The sequence below is a fragment of the Megalobrama amblycephala genome, linkage group LG14, assembly GCF_018812025.1.
Source record: "Megalobrama amblycephala isolate DHTTF-2021 linkage group LG14, ASM1881202v1, whole genome shotgun sequence".
Taxonomy (NCBI): domain Eukaryota; kingdom Metazoa; phylum Chordata; class Actinopteri; order Cypriniformes; family Xenocyprididae; genus Megalobrama; species Megalobrama amblycephala.
In genome coordinates, this window is record NC_063057.1 from 7,138,897 (window position 1) to 7,165,107 (window position 26,211).

At 39.4% G+C, this 26,211-nt stretch overlaps 1 protein-coding gene across 2 annotated transcripts in view; it reads left to right on the plus strand.

Annotated features, from left to right (window-relative positions):
• Nucleotides 1-300: 300 nt before the first annotated feature.
• The window catches only part of cmah (cytidine monophospho-N-acetylneuraminic acid hydroxylase), a 47,688-nt gene continuing 21,777 nt past the window's right edge, over nt 301-26,211 (plus strand). The window contains exon 1 of one of the 2 annotated variants that reach the window (XM_048154773.1): nt 301-450. The gene's annotated coding sequence lies outside the window, so the exon portion shown is untranslated. Of the gene's footprint in view, nt 451-23,191; nt 23,568-26,211 lie in introns of those variants that run through there. The other variant, XM_048154772.1, reaches the window with a different exon arrangement.

The following is a 26,211-nucleotide window of genomic DNA, read 5'->3' on the forward strand; positions in this document are numbered from 1 at the left end:
CTACTAAAAAGCCTCTGAATCCATCTAAACATCTCTAAAACAGATAAATCAACTCATCAGCTTACAGTGTTTAAGTCTCCTCAGCTTTCATTGTCAATTGCGCTCCCTATTGTTGCTGGCAACCATATGCTATAAAAGCTGGCAACCTGTCTTTGAACGAGGGGGCGGGCCAAACAATATTTTGAATTTGGACTGCAGTACCTATTTTGAACACTGGGTGTCATCCCTACATAGAGCCCCTTTGCATTACTCAGTTCAGGCGTGCTAATTAATAATTGTCATGCAACAGTACTTCCTTAATTTCTGTTCTTCACTGTCAGGTTTTGTCTATGTTTGGATGTGTTGCATGCTACTCTCATTTTGTGGATTTACCTGTGGATTTATTAAAGACTGCCTGATTGTCTTCATCTTTGTGTTCGTTCTAACAACACAGGTTGTGACGATATTAAGGTAAATATAGGCTATATGTTGTTAGCATAAAACTTAATAATTGGTATATGCTAATATATGGTTTTATTTGTCAAGAGAATATTTCATATGACCAGGCCGGGTGTCAAGGGGGGGTGGGGTGTTGTGGGGGTGGGGGTGGGGGTGGGGGGGGGGGTGATTATCTATTGTTTGCCATGATAGTTTGCAGTTTCAAACACAGCAGTGTTCTCTCTGACATATCATGCGAAGAGAACACACACACACACACACACACACACGAGGATGTTTTCTTTTGGTATATTGTGCAGCACTTTGGTCAGCATTTATGCTGTTTTAAAGGACTATATAAATAAACTTGACCTTGACCTTGACCTTGACACACACACACACACACACACACACACACACACACACACACACACACACACACACACACACACAGGAGGTGGGTTCAAAGACAAGCATGGGATTTATGGGGGTGTTGTATGGTGACTGTGTACGTGTCAAAATGCCTTGTGACAGCAAAGTGGTGATGGTAGGTATTGTCTTTGAACAGAGGACACTTTTTACAGAACATTGGCTTATCATGTGTCAGCCTGGACTTCGAGGGTTGCAAATCAATAAAAACCGCTTGGTCCTTATGCACATAAAGCTGGGTTTGTGCTTTACTTGTGCTTGGTTTCTGAACTTGTGCTTTGTTAATAACAGCTCCTGGGATCAATCCCTACAGACAAACATACAGAGTATAGATACAAGTGCAGAGGCTGGGTCAAATACTATTGTAATTTTCAGTTAATGCACTTCCCATCAAATTAAAAGGAGATGAAGAAATAATTGCAAATTTGTGTGTGAAAAATACAAATCAATCAAACCATGTGGGAAGGGGTTATTATCAGGTATTCTTAGGCTGAATTTATAAAAAAATTGCCACATTCAAAAATGTACATATCCTTAAATCTTAACTGTCATTACATCTTTTGTGATATAGTTTGTGAGTCACTTGTTTGTCCTGAACGAGACACAATATTTTTATGAAGGTGCATTTGAAATGTTTTAACTAATCATCTTGTGATGAATTCAGTTCTACTTTCTGAGTATGAATTATCATATAACAGTGTTTCCCACAGGATTTTTTGAGACAATGGGTGGACACTGGTCCCTCTAGGGGGGTCTGGGGGCATGCCCCCCCGCAGGAAAACATTTAAAATTTTGTACATTTTAAATTTAAATGCATAAATCTGGTGCATTCTGAGAGCAACATTTAAGTGACTATAGATGGATGAAGAAATTTGTTCTCTTGTAAACAATTTTGTGCTCTAATAGTAATTTATTTATTGGTGATGGTAGGGCACATTAGTCACGTACATAACATATAATGATCGTTCTTAAGTGGTCAATATACATTTAAACCATTAAAAATATGTAGCAAAAGAAGTTACCTTTGTTGAATTAATTTATTTCTAGAATAATTAGTGGGGGCCTGTATCTATACATCTGTATTTGTGAAACTAATGGTCACTCTGATTTGTTAAACACAATCCAGAATGTACTAAACACACTACTTCATTATAGAGAAAAATAACAAATGAATAAAAATATATAATCATATGCTGAGCAATAAATAAATAAAATCTAGGTACAATAATTCAGCAGCAAAAAGTATCCTATAGCCTAATTCTTTTTTTTTTTTAAATAAAATATATGTTAATAAAAAAATTAAAATTACTATTTGTATTCTTATGATATGAGAAAATTTTATGTATGATTTATATTTATAAATTAATGTAAAGAATTATGTATTTATAATAATCAAAGATTTAAAGATGTTTATTTTAAATGTATTGTGCAGCTTTTTAATGGGGCAACAAGATATGATAGATACGGCAGAACAAAATAGGCTATTAATAATCTTTCATACGGTGGCCGAGAGAGCTCAACGCGCTGCAAAATGAAGAAAACACATGCAAATAGAAAAAACACCAGCAAATAAAGAAAACATCTTCATAAGTTTGACAACACATGCGCTGCAAACTCCACAACACTTACAAATAGACAAACGCGCTAGGCCTGCTCATTATGCACATACGATCAGAATGTTAACAAACAAAAGTATAGACAAAAAAAACCTCACCTTTCAGGTGCACACCACGAGTAAACATTGAACAATCCCAGCCAGCGGTCCCAGACAGGTACATGTGTTCCCAGGTACGTTTGTCTATTTGTAAGTGTTGTGGAATTTGCAGCGCATGTGTTGTCAAACTGATGAAGATGTTTTCTTTATTTGCTGGTGTTTTTTCTATTTGCATGTGTGTTCTTCATTTGCAGCACGTTGAGCTCTCTCGGCCACCGTACTTTCAGTATGTAAAACGATGATAATATGAAACGCTTCAAAACAGCAGCACAAACCGCTAATGCGCATCCCGGGTGCAGAATGATGTGCTTGAAGCAATATTGAGTCAGAGCGTGCATTGAAAAGTTAAAGGGTTAGTTCACCCAAAAATGAAAATTCTGTCATTTATTACTTACCCTCAAGCCGTTTCACAACCGTAAGACCTTCGTTAATCTTCGGAACACAAATTAAGATATTTTAGTTGAAATCCGATGGCTCCGTGAGGCCTCCATAGGGAGCAATGACACTTCCTCTCCCAAAATCCATAAAGGTACTAAAAACATATTTAAATCGGTTCATGTGAGTACAGTGGTTCAATATTAATATTATAAAGCGACAAGAATATTTTTGGTGCGCCAAAAAACCCCCCAAAATAACGACTTATCAGTGTATCGAATCATGATTCAGAACGTGTGTCAAACTGCCAACGGCTGAAATCACGTGACTTTGGCACTCCGAACAGCAGATTCGACACACTGATTAATTTATGATCCGATGCTTCCTGAAGCATTGTTTTGAAATCGGCCATCACTAAATAAGTCGCTGTTTTGTTTTTTTGGCGCACCAAAAATATTCTCGTCGCTTTATAATATTAATATTGAACCACTGTACTCACATGAACCAATTTAAATATGTTTTTAGTACCTTTATGGATCTTGGGAGAGGAAGTGTCATTGCTCCCTATGGAGGCCTCACGGAGCCATCGGATTTCAACTAAAATATCTTAATTTGTGTTCCGAAGATAAACAAAGGTTTTACGGGTGTGAAACGGCATGAGGGTGAGTAATAAATGACAGAATTTTCATTTTTGGGTGAACTAACCCTTTAACGGAACAAAGAGAATCCCTGTGTATATCTGCTTCTAACAGTTTATTAATCATATGTTTCTTCTCACGTTTAAATTCCAGTTATAGCAAAGACTATAGAATAACACAAGACGTGTCACTCGTATTGTTTTGAATGGGAAAAAGTGAAACGCGCAATAGAGGGTATGCATAGACGCCACTTTCCCGCCAGAACACGCTCCCACAGCTGGACTGAGTGGCAAAAGAACCTGCTGCATGACTGGATTTAATAGGGGAAACTGCGAAAACCAGAGTAAAACAAACGATTACACTAAAGGTTGGACTCTAAAGTTTGTCTTACAACTTGTCAAATAAACCTAATCGATGGATATTGACATGCAGCCAGGAATCGTGTTTCCTGACATTTATATGTGCCTGATTTCGACGTGGGGGAAACACATAAAGCAAATCTGCCTGTGAATATTTTATATAACTAAAATATAGGTAGGTTAAATCCGAGTAATCACTTATATCAATGTTATATATATATATATATATCGTCCAGCCCTAAAACTTGTATAGTTTTTGTCAGTGTTTATTTAAAAACACATAATTATGCAGAATATAAGATGGTAAATATTTAATTGATGAGTTGTCAACACAATACAATATATAGGGTATGATTTTACCTCAAAATCCAACAATTTGACAAAATGATAACTGCAAATCCATGTTTCTCTGCCTGGAGTCCAGCCGTTTCTGTGAATTGCAGTGATCCATTTGTTTCTTTTTTTCTGTAGCTTTCGGCGGTCTTTAAATATACCTCAGGTTTTGTGTCAAGGCTATTTGTACAGTCAATCGCAAAGCTCTTTCCCGTTTTGGATGTGTTTTGTGTGTTTTTCGCGACATTCACGCTGAAAACCAATGCTGCCTGACTGTCTTTGTGCCACTCAGTGGGCGGGACCGCAGTCGTTACGGTCGATGGTGACGTCACTTGCATACCCTCTATAGACCTTATGTAGCCCCGCCCCTTTTCAGCGCTGCGCTCGTTGTCTTTTGACTTCCGGTTTGTATTTCCACAGCTATCTTATGTATTTATGAATGAACTGCTCATTTTAAAATCTTCCCGGTCTACTGACATTTGTTAAGACATCTGCTTTAAACATAACAATGCTCATGATAACTTTCATTAACTCTACAACACGTAAATCCACTTCACCAGCTAATTATTCTTCAACAGCGATGCCATAGAAATATACAGGGCTACCGCAAAAACGGAAGTTCAAAGACAATATTCTAAAGATGGCGGCGCGCATGTTTCTCTGGAAAATAAGGTCTATATGGCGGAATAAGTCCCGCCTTCTAAATAAGAGCCAATCGCCGACTGGTAAAGTTATCGCGTCACTGCAACGACCATTAAAAACACCAGTTTCTATAGACCACTTTGGAGCAGACGTCACAATTACGTCACTTGCAGCTGCGCGCGCATACTGGTTGCAGAAAAATAGTTGAAGCTATTGAAGAAAAATGTGAAAAAATCCACAGAATAAGAGAAAAATGTTTTGTTGTGCCTCTGGATGTTGGAATCGGAATGCAAAAAATATAGTCTTCATTTTTAAAGAAAACCATCGTTGAAAACGTAATTTGAAGATAAACAGAGACGTTTTACAGACTGGATCGATGACACCTGCAAGGATTAGTCTACTATTAAAGCAGGAATTTGATGTAAACAGTAAGTCTCTACATAATATTCACATATGCAGTTCAGAGGACATACATACATACAGCATGAAACAATTATAATTAAAATAATTTAAACCTATAATATTTTACATAGATAACTTTTAAACATAATAATTTTTATTTCACAATTCTGACTTTTTTTTCCTCTTGCATTTGCGTGTTTATTACTCCCAGTTCGGACTTTATAACTCGCAATTGTGAGTTTATTTCACAATTCTGAGGGGGGGAAAGTCAGAATTGCGGGATAAATTGCAATTCAGAAAAGACAGAATAACGAGTATATCTCACAATTCTGTTTTATTTTGTAAGAAATGTGATACGTAAACTCAGATTTGCGAGAAATAAAAGTCAGAATTGTGAGATATAAACTCGAAATTAACTTTTTTTATTCTTTTATTTCGTGGCTTCCATAGACTTCTACTGCTCAACTTTCATTTTCTGCAACCAGCTAGGCTCCGCCCACAAAAAACGTCATCGCTGTTTGCAAACACCAAATTGGTCTATAGAAACAGTCAGACTCGCGCCTCCGAAATGAGGCACAAGAGACGCGCATTTAGGTCTGCGCATGCGCATTAGCTTGATACAGCCTGAAAAATACTTTTTTTTTTGTCATGATTCGAGCGTTTGGAAAAAAAAAACATTTACGAGACAGTTGTTGTTACATTTGATTGGTGATTACAAATTTGAAATTTAATCGAAAGCTTGACAAACAAGTTTCTCCATTCAAAGAGTAGGAGTTGCACTTGCTTGCCCGAGAGGCGTTACAAAGATGGCCGCCGAGTGAAATTACAGGGACTTTGGTTATAGTGCGTGTGACGCTAATTCATGTTATGCGATCCAACACACTGTAGTATGATGACATTGTTCAGTAACAGCAATAAACTTCAGCAAGATAAAGTCATTTTATGGAAATCCACAGCCCTTTATCTACATATCAAGTATTATAATGGGAATATATCATATTGGAGAGTTTTACCGTGCTAAATGTCGTTACCGAACGCGACGCGTAGTTTGAACAGAGAATGATTGACAGCTGCAGCGGAGGGAAGACGAGTTTCCGGACCGTGAACTTAACGTTACGTAACGTTATTATTCTGTCCCTCACATGAAGCTATGGAATGGCTTCAGATTACTTTGAATATAGTGCACGAAAACTTAATTGGTGCTAGTCTATTTATTTTGCTCCATTTCTGCTGTATGAAAGAGCGCATCAAACGGTTAGGCTATTTAAATATCGCGACAAGCCTAATTTCCGTTTCATTTTGAGACTGTGGCGGGACAAATTAGAATGTGGCGGGCGACCACAGTCTAGTCAATGTATGGGAAACACTGAGTACAAGACAACAATGCTCAAGTACTGTAAAAGGTTTTGCCACAAACTCAACTAACTGGCTTCTCTCTGTATGATTTCAGTCTCTTAAAACTGTACATGATTTATGAGCTTCAACACCTTTTGACCTCCTAACTGAACTCCTTTCCACAAATTGATCATAGAAATAAAAACAGTTTAAATAAAAATGAATAACACAGTTTTCTCTTAGTCTTATTAAGTGCAAACAATGCTGCGAGTGTGCTGCGGGTGAAGAGAAGATACGTTTTTTTCCTATTTTTATAGAAATAATATATTTTTGAGTGAAGATTGAAAAGTTTACTTTGATAATACCTATTTCGGACTCCAATATTTCAGAAATATTGAAAGTTGATTGACTCCTGTTTGTATTATTCTGTTATGATATTTGTCATTTAAAAATTTACCTTTTTATCATTCAAAATTAATGTCTATTTTAGACATATATTTTCTGATTATATTTTGGATATACTTGGATCTCCTAAATGCATCAAAGTGCAACCATAATCAAAGTACTCTCTCAATATTTAAAGTGCAAAAAGAGACCATTTTTTTCTTGAAGCATGATACAGAGCTGAGAGATGGTTACAAATAGAGTGCCTCAGGGATGACACATTTTTGTAGGCAAAACCTGGAAGCGAGTTAGCATTTTAGGACTTCCGGTTCCAACATTTGAATAAAGTTGTTTTCTAAATAAAGTTTGAGGAAACTTGGTGGTGGTGACATTGATCCGCGACCATGGTGTGCTGTAGTCCATTTATAAACTACTGTTAGCCTTTTATATCTGACGACTTTATTTAGGCTTCAAAATCTATAAATGTTGTGTTAACTTGTAAAGATTATCTTGATAGACAAAACGTGTAAGTGTCATAACCCTTTGTTAAACACAGAGCTTATTTTCTGCGATTTTCCAAAAGTCAATGGGAAAAATGCATAGGCTTTCAATCGAGGGAACCCGTGCGCCGCCAACTTCCGGGTTGGCCTACAAAAACACGTCATCCTTAGGCTAGTTTGTGCAACTAAATTGATTTTTGATCATTAAAAGTTCAAACGGATTGCATTATGTCCTGCAATTGTTGTTGTTAAATCCGTCAGAAAAAAATGTGGGGAAAAAATGTTGCACTTTTGGGGTGCAACAGCCTGTCACTGCCTGGCAGCCCTTTACAAAAATTAACAATGGTTTTACTACAGTAGCTAGCTAACCATACACACGACTAATTACAGAAGAGAACAAATCACAAAATCTTTTACTGGTCATTCAGATTTAGCATATTAATGTCCCCTAAAGGAAAGTAGATGTAAGTTCAAGTGCATGCTTTTAAAAATATTCTGTATCGGTTCTGGCCTTGTATTTAATTGGTATCAGATCGATACCAAATTGTGCAGTAGGCTATTACCCCTTGCGGCTAGTGGTTTTCCAAAGTTAGCCACCCAGCATTTTCACTGGCCATGACATCGATACCATAGGGAAAAACTGCTATATAGATATTTTTAACATCTCATAACATCTCATTGGCAGCAGGTATATTAGGCTGCTGTCACTTTAAGACCCGACACACAGATCCATTATACTGTTACACATGCGTTTTCTTTCTCAAATATTCAATCACTTTAAACATAACTGATTGTGTTTATGTTGTGCTGCGTCACCACGTAACACTATCTTCACGAGCCACTTCCTCTATTCCAGGGTTTCCCAAACTGGGGTTCGCGAACCCCTGAATTGCAGGGGGTTTGTGAATCGTGAGTTGATGACAAGCAATTAATTAAATTGTAATTAAATCATTAAATTGCTAACAAAAAATATAATTTTATTTCTTTAATCTGCATGTCATGTGACCATTCAGTTACAGAACTGAACGTGTCTGCTCAATTCAGCGTGGGCTGAACGAGAGTCGCAGTACAGGTCAGCTGCAGGAGTCTGTTTCACCTCACTTCGCCCATTTCGCTTGTCTGGCTATCACCAGACCAAGCTCAATTTAAAACTGAACATTGGTCTGGGGAGTCTGTATGTATTTTCTACTGCATTTGAAAGCGGTCAGCGGTTTGCAGAAGCAGCAATGGCATTGAGCGATTTTTGCAGGTTGTGCAAAAAAAACATGAAAGTGAGTGGTATTTACACACTCGAGCGATTTGTTTGCTAAACTAAAGAAGTCATTCAGCATCGTCTTCAATATGCATCAATGGCTTAAGCAATACACACATTTTTTTATCATACATTTTTATCAGATTTCTACCTTACTAGACATTTACTTCCTAACTGTCTTCATTTTTGTCAGTTACTCAAAAAATGCTTTTATCCCCCAGAACCCATGTTCACCTACACATAATGCAACATTTGTCATCTCTACAGGATGTGGTACACTTCACTCGAGCCAACAGCATGTGTTTTTGCATGTCTAATTATGAACACTTCATAGACCCCAGAGGTTCTCCAAGTTCAACAATTTTCTGCTTTTTATTATATCTTTTAAAATCTTTATCAAATTGTTTAGAAGAGAACACTCCATTTCTCTTGACAATGTGAAGACTCACCCTGATCAGCATTTTGACGTTATTGTGTGTGTATTTGACTCAATTTAGTACTGAGAGGTGGCTTTATGTGTGGGCACTTAGGGTGGGAGCACAAAATCTGCAGTAATGAGTAAAGTTATGCGCAATACATGCAACGCTGAAATTCAAGCCCTGTAACACCAACAATATTCATCCGGAGCAAATGAAATGAGTGAGTGAGGGGAGGAGGGTTTGTGTGACGACTCGCTTGTCGGAGAGATGAGAGAGAGAGAAAGAGCAGCTGGTGTCGTGTTTCTATTCTGTGAAAAGAAACGAGTATAGACATGTTTCAGATAGCTAAAAAAAAGAACAGGTACAGCCTGTGTCGATGAGAAATGGGGAAGATGTTCTCAGCAAGCAAATGAATAAAAGGCAAATTATTTATGCTATTCCTTTTGTGGTTGTCAGGTGGTTTGGAAAGATGAGCTGTATCACGGATTTCTGACATGTGTCTCTTTTCATACAGATTACATAAACACAGAATTTTTGTTTTCGATATGACTTACATGATTTAAAACCTGACATTTCAACGTGTCTTTAGATATAAGTCTATTTTTTTGTGATTAGTATTCACTAAGTTACAGTTCATTTTCTGAGAACTATCAGATTAAACTTTGTTCAGAGGGAGAGGACAGATCATACATCATTTTAGTTTTCTTTATTTTGCAAAAAGCACAACATTTTGTTTTTACTCTGAGTGTATACAAATAAAAGAAGATATTCTATAGTTTCAATTGATATATTACTTATGTCTCTATGACAAAAAATGATGGAGTATATTAAGTCTGTTTTGCTGCAATGTGAAAAAAAAACTGAAAAAAAGACCTCAGGGAGTTAATTCCTCAAAGAATTCAACCAAAGTCTCTACATTCTCAACTTTTTTCTTCTGTCACATCGCCACACACTTAAGATTGTTCTAAAATCATGGCTCGTGAGATGAGCATTCAGAACCAGTTCTCTTTCACGTCTTACTGTGCTTGAATGGTTGAATGCACACAGGAAAATGTCAAAATGCCCCTTGTGTGGAGTAAAAAGTGAAGTGAAAGTAAAGACTTGGGTCTGAACTGGATGTGTATCAGTATAATGGATCTGTGCATTTGGTCTTAAAGTGACAGCAGCCTAATAAACCTGCTGCTGCTCTGTCTCATTAATCTGAATCAAACAAACAAAAGAGATAACAAGCCCGAGCACCGATGGTGTGAGGACCCTATTGTAATTGCTCAGTCAATTCTTCTTCTTCTCCGAAATGAATCACATTTTTGAGGGCCTAAACATGCTCGAAAACTCATTAAACTTTGCACACGCGTCAGAAGTGGTGAAAATTTATGGGTTTGGTTTTCAGAATTAGGCATGGCAAAATGGCTCGATAGATATGGCCTACAATATTTCAATTAAGTGCCCTTCGCACTACGTTTCACATACAGTTATGAAATTCGGTAAACAGCTGTAACAGTCCAATACCTACAAAAAAGCCCGTGGGTGAAAAATCTGTAAACCCAACAGGAAGTGAGATATTTTGAATTTTCTCTGCAAAATGTTTGCAGTTTTTGCCATTTCCAGATGTTGTACTTTAACAAACTCCTCCTAGAGATTTTATCTATAAACATCATATTTGGTCAGTCTAATGTAAAGGCCTTTGAGACGTTAAATTGGGAGATCTTGTGTTTTCACTGAAGGGTGTGTCTGTGGCAGCCTGACAAAATTTGGTGTTTCGCTATGAAACAGGAAGTTGTTGTAACTCTGGCATACAATGTCTGATCTGCCCCAAACTTCACATGATTCATTAGAGTCCTGGCCTGAAGACATCTACATGCCAATATTCAGTCATAGCACCACCTACGAGCAACAGGACATGACATGTTTTACACTGTGATTAACTCCTCATAGACATTAAACCAGATAAACACCATGGCCCAGTTTTACAGACAGGGTTTAGCCTAAACCAGGATTAGGCTTTAGTTCAATTAGGGTATTTAAGTAGCTTTTATAAATGTACCCTAGAAAAACACATTACCAGTGTGCATCCTGAGACAAAACAATGGCGCTGACATATTTTAAGATATATCATTATAAGTTACTTTCAGTTAAAACAGCTGAAACATGCATTTTAGTCTAGGACTATCTTAAGCCTTGTCTAATCTAAAGGCCTTAGCGATGTTAAATTGCGAAGATCTTGAGTTTTCGTTGAAGGGCATGTCCGTTGCTGCCTGACAAAATCTGATGTTTCGCCATGAAAGAGGAAGTTGTTGTAACTCAGCTGTTGTGATGTTGTGAAAAATATGTGTGTGAAATGTAAAAAGATTAACATCTTTGCATATTCTGCAAGGGGCATGTAAACGTTTAAGCTCAACTGTAAATGTTATAGACTTTATGGAAAAAAAACAGTAACAAATTGTCTACGTCACTATCAAAATTATTTAAAGAGCCCCACCTCACATTCATAAAAGTTTGGTGGGTGAACAAAGGAGGAGGATGGGGGGAACCATTGTTGTTTGACTATCCTAGACCAAGTCTGTACACCACAACCTGACCTGATATACACATCACAACTGTGAGAACATTGTTCTTTGTAGATGGCTCTGCCTTCAGAGACAAAGCAACAGGCCTGAATTGCTGTGACCATAGAATTTGAAGTGTAAGTTTCTGCTGTCCTCCAATTATTCGGCACAAGTAGATGAGCTTGTGGCCCTCACTGGAGCGGGTAAACTGATGACTGACGAACGTGTGACTATCTACACAGACTCCCGTTATTGGTTCAGACTGGTAGACGATTTTGTGGCTCTGTGGAAACATGGAAAATTTCAGAAAAAAATTCAAAAAGTCAGATGGTCGCCCCATCCTTCATGATGCATTTGTGTCAAATTTGCTGGACGCTATTTTATTGCCTGTTCAAATTTATGTTTGTGCTACCCAAACTAATGCAAAAAGACTCTATTTTTCTGTAGGAAATGCCGGAGCACATACAAAAGATTGTGTATAGTCTATTATCTAAAAAAATAACCTCAACTCTTCCCACATTTTACAGAGCAAGTTTATTTTTCTGTAGGAAATGCCAGAGCACATACAAAAGATTGTGTATACTCTATTATCTGAAAATAACCTCAACACTTCTCACTCTTTACAGAGCGTGTTCAGAGGCAGAGAAAGCTGTCTAAAGGAAATCTGGTTGCAGTATTAAAGACAGTGTTTAGTTTAGTGTTGATGGCAAATTGAAACAATTTTTTCAACTAGTATGCTAAATGAATGCACCTTGCATCAAAAAGGGGGATGGTAACTCAATTAACAAATGTATGGCTGAAAATTTTGCTGAAAATTTTAGTTTTTGACTTGGTTAAATATCCACACTCTTCATGGTATCGTTTGCAGGGAAGAGAAGCTATTTTATCTCACTGCATGATCATTTGGTGTTTTAAGTTTTGTAGAATTCCGTTCATAATGTTGATCCGGTTACCGTGAAAACAGTGTCACGCGCTGCTGCTTCAGCCATCATATAGTAGAAAATGTCCAAATAGAAAAAATATGTTTAACAAGCTGACAGAAGTCGATCCATTTCTTTGTTGGGAGGGTGTAAATGTAACTGTAGTTTTAATGTTGTCTTTGTGAATATTCACTTTCCCATATGAACCTAGAAGGTCATCATGTACCTAAATCTGAGGGTCCGAGTGTCAGAAGCGTGATGTATGCAAATGTGTTTCTGACTATCTGTCCATGTGTGGAAAATTACAGTTGGGTAGAGACTTTACCCTTAAAGTTGTTGTGGCAGATTTGATGTTTCTTTGTCCCTTCAGATCTGGTCTCGCAGAATCGAAGTTCCAGGTCTCAGAAGTATTTAACTTTATTGTCAAGCAACAAAGTGAGATGCCAGCTCCGCATCTGAGGCTCCCTTAGCTGGGTCACAGTTTTATACATTTTTCTTATCTCTTAAAACACACCAAATTAATATCATTGGCTTTTTCATATCTCTTAAAATACACCAAATTAATATCATTGGCTGGTAATATTCGCTCTTACATTTTCCCATATTCTCACTTACACGTGCTCTCCCCTCACACCTCCTTTCCATGTACTCCCCGACCTTTCTGCCATAGACACTTCACTAATATAATTGCAAGTGTTGATAATGTAAGAGAATTTTCTTAGTAAGGGTGACCAGCTTCCAGCTACTGTACATCTTTTGACTTCATTTCTCATGGCCTTCTGCCAATTTGATAGTCAACCCTTTTCCCGTTGGCCAAATGAAACATTGTATCAAAACAGTCAACAGTCCCCAGAGGCAAGAAGCCTTCACGTGACACCCTTTAATGATGGTGTTGTTCATTTCGCAGCCACCTGTTGTCTGATGGAAAATTACCAATGAAATATGCTCAGTGGCCAAGTAAACTTGTTTTACCCTTACAGTTAAATAGGCCAAGAGGCATCACAACACTTCTAGCTTTTATAGTAAGCAAACAAATTCTACAATTGTTTTCCATAGGATGGATAAAATACTCCATCAATGCTAGAAAGGGTGGGAGAAACTTTGCACTTTCTCACATTCAAAACAATAAATGAGACGCGTCTTGTGTTATTCTATAGTCTTTGGAGAAACCTTCCCTTCTTGGTCACACACTCTGCAGCAACTTTGAGTGTCTGTATGACTGTTGACCTTTCTTACAGAAATAAAAAATAAAAATGTTTGTCTCTTATGCAGTAATATTATTTTATTTGCCACCACACACACATGCAGGAGATGTGATCTTAAAAGGACTGAACTTCATCGACAACTTCAATCTGTTCTGGAGTCAGAGACAATTGTTCACTCATGATGGCCTGCACCCAAACAAACTGGGCTCAAGAGTGCTAAAGGACAATATCTACTTCTGCCTCCATCATCCTTCAGCAGTGTGTGCAAATCCACTCAACCTGAATGGCACAAACACACCTGGACAGAGTACAACTGACCACAGGACTTCACTTCAGCAGCTGAATGGACATGCGGTTGACACTTCCCACAAGGTCAATGATAACACCACGCAGCCACAACAACCACTGCTCACGGACACAATCCTAACTGAGCCCTGCCCACAGAGCTCACCGAGAGACAGTGACGTGTTAGAACTGCTCCAAGATTCAGCACCCAAGGACGACTTTTGGGAAAACAGCCAGGGAAGCCAGGACAACATATTACAGCCTCTGGTAACACCAGAGCAACAGCCCCTCTCACCGGACACGTTATCCCTCTCTCCAGCATCCCCTCTTCTGTGCTTTTCAGAGAAAATGGAGGAACTGGTGTATGCTGGAACCAAACTCTCCCACTCTTTTGCTGCGAGCCCCCAGATATCAACAAAAAAGCGTCAAGCCCCGAAACCACCAAAGCCTGTGGGCCCAGCTCGGCCACCCCCTCCTCCTGCGAGAGCTCTTCGGCCCCTGCCACAACGCCAGGGCCCTCACCCTCCTCCATCTGTTCTAGGTGAATCAAAAACAACCGGTAACAGCTCTCAGTGATGTGTGTCGGGTCCCCGCTACGATAACAGTGACTTTATCAATTGTTTACAGAACAAGCGGGAACCCAGTGTGCCTGTAGCTTTCTCTATTTCTGTTTTATTACGTTATAGAAAGCCTAAGGCCTTTTCAAACCGTTTGGCAAACCCATTTAATCTGCTACCTATTACACGTCAAACTAAGATTACTGTAGAGACAGAAAGTAAGACTGTTAAGTTAGCACTTTTAAACATCCGCTCACTTAAAAATAAATCACTTCTAGTCAATGACTTAATAACCACAAACAACCTAGATTTTATGCTTCTAAATGAAACATGGCTTGAAGACAGCTGCAGTGCAACAATCCTGAATGAAACAGCCCCTCCTAACTTTACTTTTATGAGTGTCTGCAGTGCTGTTAGGAGAGGTGGAGGTGTTGCTGCTCTATTTAAAGATGTCTATCAATGCACAATAGGTATTGTGTTAAAAGGTGCTCCATGCATTCTACTTATAGTTATTTACAGGCCTCCAAAATACTCTCCAGCCTTTGTGGAGGATTTTACAGAACTGTTATCAGCAATTTCCTCAGAGGACTGTTTTGACTGTTTTGTTATTACTGGGGACTTTAACATCCACATAGAAAATGCAGAATCCAATATGGCAAAAGAAATCATAACTGTTCTGAATACTTTTGATCTGACTCAGCATGTACATGGACCTACACACAATCGTGGACACACTCTAGATTTAATTATTAGTAAGGGTCTAAACATTTCATCCATTGTCATTAAGGATGTAGTGCTATCTGATCATTTCTGTATTTTCTTTGAAATATTGATCTGTCCGACTGTTGAAGCTAGATCTGTCTCGGGCAAAAAGCGATGCTTAATTGAGAATACTAGTGCACTGTTTATGAAGGCTATATCTTTAACACCAAGCATATCCGCAGACTCTGTTGATTTTCTCCTTGATTCTTTTAACTCAAAAGTACAGAATGTTATTGATAACATTGCTCCTGTGAAAGTCAGGAAGAAAAGTGGCAGACAAAAAGCACCGTGGAGAAACTCAACAGCAGTGCAAAATATGAAAAGACAATGCAGAAAAGCTGAGCGCATGTGGCGAAAGACAAAACTTGAAATTCATTATAACATCTATAAAGATATTCTTCATGCTTTCAATGTGGAATTAGGCAAAGCTAGACAGACCTTCTTCTCAAATATAATAAACAGAAACTTAAACAACACCCGCACTCTTTTTGCTACTGTAGAGAGACTAACAAACCCCCCAAGTCAGATTCCCAGTGAAATGCTCTCAGACAGCAAATGTTGTGAGTTTGCTTCCTTCACCACTCCAGTTGTCGAGGCGTCCACTTCTACAACGAACTGTTTCTCTGGGTCTGGATGTACGAGTAAGGGAGCGGTGGTGAAGGCTTCTTTGAGCTGGTTAAAGGCGTTGGTGGCTGCCGGGGTCCAGGACAGAGACTTGGGCTGATGACGGAGCAGGTTGGTGAGTGGATGGGCGATGGTACTGTAACCTTTGATGAAACGTCTGTAGAAATTGGAGAATCCGAGGAAGCGCTGGAGTTCTTTTATGGTGGTGGGTTCTGGCCAGTTGGTAATGGATTCCACCTTCCTCTCGTCCATCCGGATGCCACTGTGGTCGATATTGTAGCCCAGGAAAGAGACGGAAGGTTGGTGAAATGAGCATTTCTCTGCCTTGAGGAACAGGTTGTACTGGCGAAGTCGGGTGAGGACCTCCGCAACGTGTCGGCGATGTTCGGCCTGGCTCCGGGAGTATATAAGAATGTCGTCGATGTAGACTAGGACAAAGCGGTGGAGAAACTCCTGGAGCACCTCATGAATGAAGTCCTGGAATACGGAGGGGGCGTTGACCAGTCCATACGGCATTACTAAGTACTCGTAGTGGCCAGTAGGGGTGATGAAGGCGGTCTTCCACTCGTCCCCCTCACATATCCGGATGAGGTTGTACGCGCTGCGGAGGTCCAGCTTCGTAAACACAGTGGCACCACGGAGATGTTCCAGGGCCGTTGGGACGAGAGGAAGGGGATACCGGAACTTGACGGTTATTTTGTTGAGGGAGCGATAATCAATGCAGGGCCGCAAGCCTCCGTCCTTTTTAGCCACAAAGAAGAAACTGGAAGCAGCAGGGGAAGTAGACGGCCTGATGTAACCTTGGGCGAGGGCTTCCTTGATGTAATCCTCCATGGCCTTCTCCTCCGGGATGGAAAGTGGGTATATCTTACCCTTAGGCACTGGTTCACCTGGAAGCAGGTCGATGGCACAGTCCCATGGCCGGTGTGGAGGCAGATTGGAATCCCGTTGCGGGCAGAAGACATCGCTGAAGGGGGCGTAACACTTGGGGATGTCGACGGAGCGTTGTTCAACTGGACTTTCGATGGACGTGGCGCAGAGAGAGAGGTCAGGCGAAGAAGATAGTGGAACAGGAAGTTCAGCCAGACAGCGAGAGAAGCATGTGTCGCCCCACTTCAGGATTTCGCCCATTTTCCAGGAGATGATCGGGTTATGCTGCTCCAACCAGGGGCACCCCAGAACCACGTCAGCAGCTGAGTCCTCCAGAACCAGCATATGAGCCTCTTCCCGGTGTAGTAAACCAACTTGAATAGTTACTGGTCCAGCCACGGTGCAGACGCGCTTACGGCTCAGGGGTCTGCCGGTTAGTGAGTTGAGCGTGTAGATGGTAGGAGACGGAGTGGTCTTGAGACGAAGGTGGCGGCAGATGGCTCCGGAGATGAAGTTGCCGGCTGACCCCGAGTCGATGAGCGCGACCACTGAAAGGGAGACATTGGCGGCAGTAAGATTGACGACAGTAGTGAGTGGTTTCAACTTATGAGTAGCAGGAATAATGGCACTCACCAGGGGTCGTGGCGGTCGTGTGGGGCATGCAGCAATAGCATGCCCGGGTTCACCACAATAGAGACAGAGACGGAGGGTCAGCCGGCGGTGTCGTTCTTCAGAAGATAGACGAGAGTGTTCCACATCCATAGGTACTTGGGCTGGTTCAGGGGTGCTGACGGGTTCGGATCGGCAGAGGAGCATGTTGGAGAGGGACTGGTCCTGGTGCTCTTGGATGCACACTTGCATGCGAGTGGCGCAGGGAATGGAGAGCTGGATGAATTTTTGCAGCGAGATGCAGCCGCACCCGAGGTTCCAATCCTTGGCGATAAGTCGTTATTAGAGCTTGTTCATTCCATCCGCTGAGTGCTGCAAGCGTTCTGAATTGCAAAGCATAGTCGTAAACAGACAGAGATCCTTGTTTCAAATTATAAAGTTTCTCACCAGCTGAAGAGTCCGTGATCGGTTTCCCGAACACTTCCCGGAAGTGGGAAATAAACGCCGAGTAGGATTGGGTTACAGCGCCCCGCTGGGACCAGATGGAGTCGGCCCACTTTAATGCTTTGCCGTTGAGCTGAGATATAATGAACGCTATTTTGGAGGTGTCACTCGGGTACAGGTGCGGCTGCATCTCCAGGACCAGTGTGCATTGCAGCAGGAATCCGCTGCAATCCTCCGCCGATCCTGAGAAGGGCGCCGGTTTGGCCATGGGACTGGCGTACGGCGGCAGTGAAGGAGAACTGTTGACATCGCTGGTGGTGTTAGCTGGTGCAGGTGAAGGGACAGTAACTAGTGATGGCGGTGGAGGATGAGTGGATAATGTGCACCGAAGCGCATCCACGAGTTCCTGGAAAGGATCTGGCTGGCTCATACTGGGTCTGCGGTGTTGGTCCGGTCTTCTGTTACGGTATACAGGAGACAGACACAGATGTAACAGGTAATGGATGTTTATTTGACCACAGTAGAGCAGGTGAACACACACAGCTGAGTGAATTGGTTGTGTAGAAGTTTGAGCAGGTAATATGAGGAATAGTTACTGTCCTTTCTTTTTGCAGGTAGATGATTGTTGGAGCTTGGGGATCGCTGGAGTACAGATGAGATCACTGGAGAACTGAGGAGCTGACTGGCACACACCCACACAGCAGACGAGGCACACAGAGGGAAGGAAACACGCTGGAGACAGGTGAGTATACGAAGAGGAGTCCTTGAGGTAAGCATAACATTTGGTATATGCGAATAAGACCGGACGTGGAGTGCTGTGTGCGTGTGGGTTATATAGTGCTGTTGATGAGTGAGGTGATGAGGTGCAGGTGGCGGTGATCAGTACTCTGGTGATGGCGTGCGTTGTGATTGGAGGTTGGAACCTGACGTGTCTGTGACAGTAACGCAATGCATTACTTTTTATAAGTAATGCAATTAGTTACATTTTCAGGGAGTAATGCAATATTGTAATGCATTACTTTTAAAAGTAACTTTCCCCAACACTGGTAACTCATAACCTAAAAAAGCTAGAAAGAATTCTTATGTTTGGTAACACTTTATTTTAGGGCATTTTAACTAGTTGCTTATTAGCTTGCATTTTACTAGAATTTTGGCTGTTTATTAGTACTTATTAATATTAGTACTTATTTATTAGTACTTAATAATATTATAAGACATATTAATGTCTTATTCTATATGACCTTATTATACATGCTTAAAGGTGCAATATGTAATATTTTCTGTCCACTAGAGGTCGCTAGAGGCCTATTCAAAACAAAGGCGTAGCTTGATGACGGCAAGTTTGAGCGTGGAGTCTTGGGACATGTGGTCTTCACCTCAACGGATGGTGCAAAAGAATAGGGATAGGACTCTGGAACAAATCATGTTCATGGATGTGAGTATTAACATTACTGTAGTATGAAGCCGAGCAGGAGCGAGTGTTGTGGAAGCTGAACGAGGAGCTGGAGCGAATTGCGCATGAGCAGCGGAACTTTTATTATGTCACAGTCGCCGGCGCTGCTTCCGCTTTTCCGGTCATGAGTATGAGGTAACGCAGCTCTGTTTATCATATTAGATACATTTGAGTGTGTTGAAAATGTTATAACGTTACTCTGTGCGTTCGCTCGGCGGCTGCTGTGAGACACTGTTACACACTGAAGTAAGATAGATCGATTTTAGAATATCATATTTAATGCTGGATGGCTTGTGTTGATAAATGGCATGCAATTAATTTTAAGACATATTGTATGATGGAGAAAATGCTGTATTACTGTTACTATAAATAAAGCTGCATCTGAGTATGCTATGTTAGCTTCACAAATCAGTGTTTTTCTCTGAGGCATGGTAAAGCATGGTCCTCGCAAAAAATCAAGAAAATTAGATTTAAACAATAAGACTTAAATTGTTGAGCTATATAACAATAATTAGCTTTCTGTCAATAAATATATCAAAACAGTTGTTCCCTTGTCTATTAAAACATGTAAATATTAAAGCGTCTTTGGTGTTTCTGTGGTTTCTACAAAATAAAACCGGAAACTGAGGGTAACGAGGGTATGACGCCATTGACAGTGACTCCTCACACATCTCGGAGCAATTTTCACATGATTTACAAATAGTTGCAAAGATTTGGGATATGTAAGTACTCAACTGAACAAAATATATAACACCGGCCTAGTAGTTTTTGGATATTTTACTGCAAAATTCTTACATATTGCACCTTTAATCCTACCCAATACTTAAACTTAACAACTAGCTACTATTAATGAGCAGTATGGAATATTGCAATGTTTATTATAAATGATTTATGAGTGCATATAATTTTTAATGTGTGTTCCTTCGTAATCTTTAAACAAAATACATTCTTTTCCCTCTTGCATCTCTTCTCTTCTCTGATGTGTTTCATATCTTTCAAGCAAAAGATGTGCACTTGATCTGATATAACTGGAATAACAATGTTATGAGATCCATTATGTACTGTAAATGCTTAGCTAAAGAGATTTGTCTTTAATCTAGATTAAAACTGGGGGTTTCTGAGCCCCGAACATTATCTGGAAGGCTATTCCAGAGTTTAGGAGCCAAATGTGAAAACGCTCTTCCTCCTTTAGTGAACGTTGCTATTCTAGGTAGGTAGTACCAAATGCTTTTGGTTTTGTGACGGTAAAAAGCGTGATGGATTGTAGTGCAATAAAAGAGATACAATCTACACTAGACTTTTGAACCAGTACTACAGAACTGACTTCAACATGAATGCTAGATAAGAAATGTTAGTGTCAGGTTAGGTTCAACAAACAAACTTGAACCAGAAAACGCAGGAGGACAGTTTCCAAAACCATTGACTGGAACAACAATCATCTGAAACAGAAGGCGATCCATCTTTCTATGAGAGTAACTTCCATTAAAATGTTTGAGAAACTTTGCGTACACTCCCAAAATGTTTGCGTTCACCCGAGAAACTTTGCCTTTGTTCGCAAAATGTTTGCGTTCACCCGAGAAACTTTGCCTTTGTTCGCAAAATGTTTGCGTTCACCCGAGAAACTTTGCCTTCGTTCGCAAAATATTTGGGTTCACACAAGAAATTTTGCATTAATTCACAAAATGTTTGCGTTCGCCCGAGAAACTTTGCCTTCGTTCCCAAAATGTTTGGGTTCACAAGAAATTTTGCATTAATTCGCAAAATGTTTGCGTTCGCCCGAGAAACTTTGCCTTCGTTCCCAAAATGTTTGGGTTCACAAGAAATTTTGCATTAATTCACAAAATGTTTGCGTTCGCCCGAGAAACTTTGCCTTCGTTCGCAAAACGCTTGGGTTCACACAAGAAATTTTGCATTAATTCACAAAATGTTTGCGTTCACCCGAGAAACTTTGCCTTTGTTCGCAAAATGTTTGCGTTCACCCGAGAAACTTTGCCTTTGTTCGCAAAATGTTTGCGTTCACCCGAGAAACTTTGCCTTCGTTCGCAAAATATTTGGGTTCACACAAGAAATTTTGCATTAATTCACAAAATGTTTGCGTTCGCCCGAGAAACTTTGCCTTCGTTCGCAAAATGTTTGGGTTCACACAAGAAATTTTGCATTAATTCACAAAATGTTTGCGTTCACCCGAGAAACTTTGCCTTCGTTCGCAAAATGTTTGCGTTCACCCGAGAAACTTTGCCTTTGTTCGCAAAATGTTTGCGTTCACCCGAGAAACTTTGCCTTCGTTCGCAAAATGTTTGCGTTCACACAAGAAATTTTGCATTAATTCACAAAATGTTTGCGTTCGCCCGAGAAACTTTGCCTTCGTTCGCAAAATGTTTGGGTTCACACAAGAAATTTTGCATTAATTCACAAAATGTTTGCGTTCGCCCGAGAAACTTTGCCTTCGTTCCCAAAATGTTTGGGTTCACAAGAAATTTTGCATTAATTCGCAAAATGTTTGCGTTCGCCCGAGAAACTTTGCCTTCGTTCCCAAAATGTTTGGGTTCACAAGAAATTTTGCATTAATTCACAAAATGTTTGCGTTCGCCCGAGAAACTTTGCCTTCGTTCGCAAAACGCTTGGGTTCACACAAGAAATTTTGCATTAATTCACAAAATGTTTGCGTTCGCCCGAGAAACTTTGCCTTCGTTCGCAAAACGCTTGGGTTCACACAAGAAATTTTGCATTAATTCACAAAATGTTTGCGTTCGCCCGAGAAACTTTGCCTTCGTTCCCAAAACGCTTGGGTTCACACAAGAAATTTTGCATTAATTCACAAAATGTTTGCGTTCACCCGAGAAACTTTGCCTTCGTTCGCAAAACGCTTGGGTTCACACAAGAAATTTTGCATTAATTCACAAAATGTTTGCGTTCGCCCGAGAAACTTTGCCTTCGTTCCCAAAACGCTTGGGTTCACACAAGAAATTTTGCATTAATTCACAAAATGTTTGCGTTCACCCGAGAAACTTTGCCTTCGTTCCCAAAACGCTTGGGTTCACACAAGAAATTTTGCATTAATTCACAAAATGTTTGAGTTCACCCGAGAAACTTTGCCTTCGTTCGCAAAATGTTTGGGTTCACACAAGAAATTTTGCATTAATTCACAAAATGTTTGAGTTCACCCGAGAAACTTTGCCTTCGTTCGCAAAACGCTTGGGTTCACACAAGAAATTTTGCATTAATTCACAAAATGTTTGCGTTCGCCCGAGAAACTTTGCCTTCGTTCCCAAAACGCTTGGGTTCACACAAGAAATTTTGCATTAATTCACAAAATGTTTGCGTTCACCCGAGAAACTTTGCCTTCGTTCGCAAAACGCTTGGGTTCACACAAGAAATTTTGCATTAATTCACAAAATGTTTGAGTTCACCCGAGAAACTTTGCCTTCGTTCGCAAAACGCTTGGGTTCACACAAGAAATTTTGCATTAATTCACAAAATGTTTGCGTTCGCCCGAGAAACTTTGTCTTCGTTCCCAAAATGTTTGGGTTCACAAGAAATTTTGCATTAATTCACAAAATGTTTGCGTTCGCCCGAGAAACTTTGCCTTCGTTCCCAAAATGTTTGGGTTCACAAGAAATTTTGCATTAATTCACAAAATGTTTGCGTTCGCCCGAGAAACTTTGCCTTCGTTCCCAAAATGTTTGGGTTCACACAAGAAATTTTGCATTAATTCACAAAATGTTTGCGTTCACCCGAGAAACTTTGCCTTCGTTCGCAAAACGCTTGGGTTCACACAAGAAATTTTGCATTAATTCACAAAATAGTTGCGTTCCCACAAGAAACGTTGCCTTCATTAGCAAAATGTTTGCGTTCACTCAAAACTTTCCTTTCGTTTGCAAAATGTTTGTTCACACAAGAAATTTTGCCTTCATTCACAAAATGTTTTCGTTCCCCGAGAAAAGGGAACTTCCCCCTGACATTATGGTAGCGCCCTTTTCCTGAAACTGCTTGATGAAGACAGCAGACGCACATGGGCTGCCGCACAAAGTCTCTCTGAACTGATAAAAGCCACTGCCTACTCAGTTACTGCAGACATCGGGACACAGCAAAGGTAATGTTCCTTTATAACTGTATATAAAAAAATGCTGAAATTATTAGATATCTTGAACTGTACTTCTACAGCATTTATTAATCTTTGTTGATGTTAATTTTAAAATTACGAACACATTATTAAAATCAAGAGTTGTATTTGTTAACATGAGTAAATGCACTGTATTTTTTATTAACTAACGTTAACAAAGATTAAAAAATGTATTGCTCATGGTTATCTCATGTTAGTTAAAACATTAATGTTAACAAATCAACCTTATTGTAAAGTGTTACCGAAATCTTTTATTTGTTATAATTTGAAGAGTATTTAAAAGTTTTAAACGACAGGCAAAATCATTGTTTTTTCATGCACAGGTCAATTTTTAGATTTTTAGTCTTCTTTCAGACTAGTGGAAAGAAATAATCTAAAATGCATTTTTAAGTGTTAATTTGGTAACACTTTACAATAAGGTTCATTAGTTAGTTAATGTATAGTTAATGTATTAACTAACATGAACTAACCATGATCAATACATTTGTGACTGTATTTACTAATCCTCGTTAACATTAATTAATGAAAATACATTGTTTGTTCATGTTAGATCACAGAGCATTAACTAATGTGAACAAGATTTTAATAATGTATTAGTAAATGTTGAAATTACAAAGATGAATAAATACTGTATAAGTGCAGCTCATTATTTGTTCGTGTTAACTATTAACTAATGTTAACTAATGAACCTTATTGTAAAGTGTTACCGTGTATTTTATCACACTTTATATATTTGTGTCTGTAGATTTCAATTAAAAAAACTCCACTTTAGCAGCTATATAAAACTTTAAAATATTGTGAAAATGTTGTTGTTGTTTTTTGACAGTATTTTCTGATGTATGGAGTGATAAAAAAAAGATATCGAATCAACCAGCATGTCAAACTCCCTTGCATCTGTACACACACACACACAAAATAAAAACACACAATGTATACAAGAATACATCAGCTGTACTACAGAGTAGGTAAAGATAAAAACTAGATAAAAAATGTGGCAAACAAGTCTATTGTTACGTGTTGGTACTGTAGAGACGAGGCGAATACGGAAATCCACAATATACGGGCTTTTATTCACACGAAGGAGAGTTATAACAACACAACACATCTAAACAAACAATAGAACTGGCAAAGGAGTGCAGGGAGTGAGTCCAACTTAAAGGGGGTGCTGACGAAGACAACATGTGCAGGGAATCTAGGGAAATGGCGGGAAGGCTGATGAGGGAAGTGAGTTCAGGTGTGCACTCACTTCAGGTGTGCACACAGGTGTGTAACATCTATATATTTCCCAACTAACTGCTGATAGGGCAATCAGTGATAAAATCTTATCACTGAACCATTCACACTAGTTAGTACTAAGATTTTAAAGCTGTTTTTTAAGAACATTAGTTTTAAACCAATCATGCTTTCAAGTTAAGCAATTTCATACCTGGTGAATTACGCAGAAACACTCGTTACAACTAACAGTAAACAAATATATAAAGACCTTATGCCTTTTTGGAAGGTGCTTAATAAACTGGTAAACTTTATATCTGTAAATCAACTCTGATGAACTGTAATAAAGTGCTCTCACCTTCATTACTTATTATTTATTATTCATTATCCAGTATCACTCTGGAGACCGCACTTGCCATCATTGATCTGAGAAACGGCACAATACTACAGAACAACCAAACAAAAATAGCAATAGCCACTGCTATTATTATTCTCACTTTAGTAAATCATTTACCCCGTAATTTAAATATTTTATCAAACTAGTTCCCAATATTCTTATCTCCTTCAGTTTCTTCATCGCCTTGTTGAATGATCCATCAGGAGCTGTATTATTTGCAACATAAGTACAACAGATAGCTTCATATACTTCACAAACACTTCATTCTTCTGAGTATAATCAATTTAATGTTTGTCTGTTTGGCCATGTCATTTTGCTTGTGGGTCACCAACTGTTCTCCCAAGGCTCTCAATCTATCTTCAGCGTGGTTAATGAGCTTCTGTTAATCACAATAAAAGTAATTCATATTTCTTCATAAATTATACACACAAATGTACTCAAATTCTGATTTTACTTCATCTCCATCCTTAAATTCATTTGGTATTCCCCTTGGTTGACCATTCAAATCCATGTACACACCTTTTCTGACATTGTTTTGGACACAAATGTTGCATTTGGCTAAAAAATATCAATAATTTATATGGCCAATCAATAAAATTTGAAGCGGTCTCTGTAGTGATAATTGGAAATGTATCACCTGTGCCTGCTTAGGAAAGGATGAAGTTAACCTCCTCATTCAATGCTTTTGCTCTGTCAGTCTGTGATGGCATTCAAGGGCCTGGTGTCATGGTGTGACAGTGGTTTAACTCTGGATGTTGTTGTCTCACTGCCTCTCCTCAGTCTGACTTTTGATCAAGCTGCAGAGGAGACCATCTGCATTATAACAGCATGGTTTTCTCGGTCATTACTGCATTGACTCTGTCTTTGTCCATATCAGCCCCTCATAAGTTTTCAACTTCCTCTTTCAGGGGGAGTGAAGGCCCATCAACCAATGCTTCTTTTCCTCTTTGCAGCCATGTCCTTATCTTTCTTGCTTTCACTTGTTGCACAGTCCAGTTGCTTTCA